A 4,145-nucleotide genomic window follows, 5' to 3' on the forward strand; every position below is an offset into this window, starting at 1 on the left:
AAAGCCATTCTAAAAAAAAAGAAGAAAGCTAGGGGAATCACATTACCTGACTTCAAATTATATGTGGTACTACAGAGCTATAGTAACTGAAACAGCGCAAAAACTGTTTCAGTTTTTACTGCCACAAAAACAGACACACAGTTTTACTGGAACAAAACAGACACACAGGCCAATGGAACAGAATAGAGAACCCAGAAATAAATCCATACATCTATAGTGAAACCATCTTCAATGAAGGTGCCAACAACATACAGTGGGGAAGGGACAGTCTCTTTAATAAATGGTGATGGGAAAACTAGATACCCATATGCAGAAGAATGAAATTAGACTTCATCTCAGGCTTCATCTTTGCAAAAAGTAAACCAAAACGGATTAAAGAATTAAATACAAGACTGGAAACTGTAAAACAACTAAGAAAACATTGGAGAAATGCTTCAGGGCATTGGTCTGGGCAAGGAATTCCTGAGTAATAACTCTCACAGCACAGGCACCAGAAGCAAAATTGGATGGGATCACATCAAGCTAAAAAGCTTCAGCACAGAAAAGGGAACAATCAACAAAGTGAAAAGACGACCCACAGAATGGGAGAAGATATTTGCAAATTACCCATCTGACAAGGAAGTAATAACTAGCATACATCAGGAGCTCCAACAATTCAATAGGAAAAGTCAAATAATCCAATTAAAAACTGGGCAAAGTATTTGAATATACATTTATCAAAAGAAGACATACAAATGACCAACAGGGATATATAAAAAAATGCTCCAAATCATTAGTCATCTGAGAAATGCAAATCAAAACTTCAATGAGGTATCACCTCACCCCAGTTAGAAAGGCTGTCGTCAAAAAAGAGAGGCAATAATGAATGCTGGTGAGGATGTGGAGAAAGAGGAACCCCCAGACAGTGTTGGTGGGAATGTAAATTACTGCAGCCACCGTGGAGAACAGATGGAGGCTTGACAAAAAACTGAAAATGGAGTTACCACATGACCCAGCAATCCCCTGCTACGTATATATCCAATGAAAGTCAGTATATTGAAAAAGTATCTGTGCTCCCATGTTTACTGCGGCACTATTCACAGCAGCTGAGATAGGGAGTCAGCCTAAGTCTCCATCAACAGATCAATGGATGTGGAACACACAGACACAATGGAACAGCATACAGCACAAGGGAGAATGAAACCCTGCACTCGAAATAAGCCAAGCACAGAAAGACAAATCTTGCTCCTATGTGGGAACTAGATATTACAAATAATTGACTTCACAGAGATAGTGGGATGATGGTTACCAGAGGCTAGGAAGGGTAGCAGGGAGAGAGGATAAAGTGGGGATGGCTAATAGGTGCAAAAATATATTTAGATAGATAGAATGAACAATATCCGATAGCACAACAAAGTGACTATAATTAATAGTAAGTTAGGGTATACTTTAAAATGACTGAAAGAGTGGAATTGGAATGTTGGTAACACAAAGAAATGATAAATGCCTTAGGAGATGGATTCCCTAATTGCCCTGATTTGATTAATTCACATTGTATGCACGTGTCAAAACGTCACATGTACCCTATGAATATATACAACTATTATGTACTCATAATAATAATTAATGATTAAAAAATCCCAACTGGTGTCTCTTATGGGCTGAATTGTATTCTCTCAAATTCCTGTGTTGAAGTCCTTATAACCCCCAGTACCCTAGAATGTATTTGGAGAGAGTGTCTTTGAAGAAGTAATTACGTTAAAATGAGGCCAATAGGTAGGACTCATCCAATCAGTTAAAAGCCTTGAGGGAAGAAGGACTGGCCTCCCCCTAGGAAGAGGGAATTCTGTCCACAGAGCACCTTCAGATTGAACATCAACTTTTTCCCGAGTCTACAGCCTGTTGGCCTATCCTTCAAATTTTAGACATTGGACCACAATTGAGTGAGCGAATTCCTTAAGATAAATCATTCTCTCTCTTTTCCTCTCTTTATTTCTCCTTTTCTCCCCCATATCTCTCCCTTCTCCCTCTCTCTCGACACATGCAATCTATTCGTTGTTTCTCTGGAAAATCCTGACTAATATTAATATAAGGCCTTATTCCCCTTCAGATTCTAGTTAAAGCACGAGGATAGACATTTTATTATGAATATTTTCCAGAAAATAAAAGCACTGTGGAACTCCCTACCCCTATGGTAAATAAACTCCCCTCCCCATATATGTGTGCGTGTGTATGTTTGTGTGTATATTTACTTAAAAGACTTATGGAGCAATTGGCTGAGTTTAAGAGGGAGGAGAATAAAATATAGATACATCAGAAGGGAACTAAAACTGCAAAGACAGAGTTCCAATGCTCTCAGTTTAAAGAGGAAAAATGAAGTTGCAAAAAGTGGAGTCCTCAGATAGCAGGCAAGCCTGAGAAGATGCCCCAAAGCAGGGGGGAAAATAGAAATAGAGGAAACAAGTTGAGAGGAGGTGATAGATGTGAGCAGAGAGAAACATACTCATCCATTATCTGATGATAATAATCCAACATATGGAACAGTAAATGGAATTTCTGCAAAAAATGTGCAACAAAAGGAACAGAAGCGATACTGAGAAACTTAACTAGAAAACATTTGTAAATTGACTGAATGAAGGATATTATTTTGTAATTACTTCTGCTAGAAATTTTAATTGGCATTTCTCTTATTATGAATGCTGTTTCTTACACGTTAAAAAGTAACTCATGCTGTGGAGCCCGGTGGTGTGTGCATGTAACCCTAACCACTCTGGGAGGCTGAGACAGGAGGATCACTTAAGCCCAGGGCTTTGAGGTTGCTGTGAGCTATGATGACGCCCCTGCACTCTATCAGGGGACAGAACAACACTATGTCTCAAAACAAACAAACAAAACGAAAACAAGTAGCCCTCACCCTAACCCTAACCCACCACGCACAATGTAAGGGTACACAGCACACCCCCTGGGTGAGGGGCTCAACTACAACCCGAACTTTACCTAACAACTCAAACAATGTAACCCAAGCATTTGTACCCTAAATATTTGTACCCTAGATATTAATCTAAAATTTAAAAAGCACTTTATTTTACTGTATATTTCATTTTCTATGAATTGTTTTGCCCTTATCTATTTTCTGTTGCCTTTTTTTTTTTTTCCTTGTCTTTGTCTTTCAGGGGCTTACTTTTTTGGTGACTTAAAGGTGTGAAAGGCGGAGAAATGTGAGGCTGTCTTTCAGGGTAAGGTCACAAACAGCGCAAGCTTTCTGCTATTAAGATAGTAAAATGGGAAATTGACCCCGACGTGACTTGAACACACAGCCTTCTGATCTGGAGTCAGACACGCTACCATTGCGCCACGAGATCGCCAAGGGAACTTGGCATTTGATCTGGCCTTTTCCTCAGGCAAATCTTTTTTTATTTTTCGCCCGAACTTGGGGCCAAACCAAAAAGGAGTGCAGGGACGGGTCGGAGGGCTCGGCGGGGCGTCCAGCAGCACTGCCGGGACGCCGCCCCCTGCCAGGAAGGTCGCCGGGCGCCACCGGGCTGGGGATTGAGGGCTGGGCCGCCCGAGGGCGCCCAGCGAGCGGGGCGCGGAGCGCTGGGTGGTGTCTCTGCCGGCCCGAACGACCCAGGCGGTTGTCTCCAGGGGGTGCAAGTCCCGGCAGAGCTGGGGGGCCAGCCAGGGGCTTCTCCCCGCCCCCGAGAGGCCAGAGAGACACTGGGGGAGGCGACTGTGAAACCTGCGCCCTGCTCGGTGCCGGGGAGTGAGGGCTGGGAGGATGCCTGTCCCCTGGGTGTTATTGTCTCCATCCAAATGATAAAAGTGGAAAAGAAGACTGTGGCCACGCTTAGAAAGTGACTTTGTAGCTTAGAAGAAAAACAATACGGGCTTGGTGTCCGTAGCTCGGTGGTTACAGAGCCCGCCACATACACCGAGGTTGGCGGGTTCGAACCCAGCCCGGGCCAGCGAAACAACAATGACAGGGGCAGTAAAAAATTAGCTGGGCGTTGTGGTGGGCGCCTGTAGTCCCAGCTACTTGGGAGACTGAGGCAAGAGAATCGCTTAAGCCCAGGAGTTTGAGGTTGCTGTGAGCTGTGACACAACAGCACTCTACCCAGGGCAACAAAGTGAAACTATGTCTCAAAAAAAAAAAGTGCTCTGAGCGC

At 43.2% G+C, this 4,145-nt stretch overlaps 1 non-coding gene across 1 annotated transcript; it reads right to left on the reverse strand.

The window, feature by feature from the left end:
* Nucleotides 1–3,269: 3,269 nt before the first annotated feature.
* Nucleotides 3,270–3,341, reverse strand: TRNAW-CCA (transfer RNA tryptophan (anticodon CCA)). The gene has a single exon. It is a non-coding gene; the product is annotated as a tRNA-Trp (tRNA).
* Between the last annotated feature and the right edge of the window lie 804 nt (nucleotides 3,342–4,145).

The sequence above is a fragment of the Nycticebus coucang genome, chromosome 18 (assembly GCF_027406575.1).
Source record: "Nycticebus coucang isolate mNycCou1 chromosome 18, mNycCou1.pri, whole genome shotgun sequence".
Classification (NCBI taxonomy): Eukaryota; Metazoa; Chordata; class Mammalia; order Primates; family Lorisidae; genus Nycticebus; species Nycticebus coucang.